We start from the raw sequence: 1,004 nt of genomic DNA on the forward strand, positions 1-1,004 counted from the left end.
TACATGGACTATCTATAGTGCCTAGTTCGAATGACCCGATCACCATCTATTGCGACAATAGTGGTGCCATCTTCCAAGCTAAGGAGCCAAAGTCTAGCAACAAGTCTAGACATGTACAACGGAAAGCTCATCTAATCCGGGATTACGTGGAGCAAAAGGAAGTAGTGATAGAAAAGATTGCTACAGATGATAACATAGCAGATCCTCTCACTAAAGCATTACGACAAGATAAGCATGAAGGGCACGTTAATTCCATGGGAATTAAACGTGTTCCTAAGTTGTAGTACTCTTTTATGGATTAGATTCATTCCCTTTTGTACTCTATACGACATCATCGTTTTGATATTTATATATTTTGTTTTTCATGTGGAATTGTACGACAATTTTTGAACACCACAAAGTGAACTGAACGAACATTATATTTTTCAGTCCTTAATTGCCCACATGAGCTGATAACTCTGGCAATTATTTTGTGACGTTGGTTGATGGTGGGTTCAACGAGCCATAAGTCAACCGGTTGACTGACCAATAACATTCGGTGCCCGGTCGTGGATAGGACCTCCATGGTGATTCTAAGAGTCGATTCTTTTGACTATCGACTGTCTCTTGAGACTAAGGCAGATTTTGGGTGACTTTGGTTTCTTTCTCACGGTCATCCGTAACAGGGGGCCAAGTAGATTTTTTCTGGGTCATTTCATGCTGTGCTTAGATCGGAAGGAGTTCGAGTTGAAGGAAATATTCAGCCTTTATCGGTACTCGATATTTCTCGGGGCCACTCGAGGAGTCAGAATCGAAATGCATGGCCATGCTCGGATAAAGATTCGTTTTATCAGTTAAGTTACTCTCTAGTCGGGGAAACCACTCTTGATACAGATCGATTGTAAAATACGACCTTTGCGGATCCGGATCTGCAAATTGTTTTACATTGAGTGGGAGAAAGTTTTAAATGAATATGAGAATCGGTTATCGCACATACACTTGTACGGACAAGTGGGAGTTTGTTG

Source organism: Silene latifolia, chromosome Y, assembly GCF_048544455.1.
Source record: "Silene latifolia isolate original U9 population chromosome Y, ASM4854445v1, whole genome shotgun sequence".
Classification (NCBI taxonomy): Eukaryota; Viridiplantae; Streptophyta; class Magnoliopsida; order Caryophyllales; family Caryophyllaceae; genus Silene; species Silene latifolia.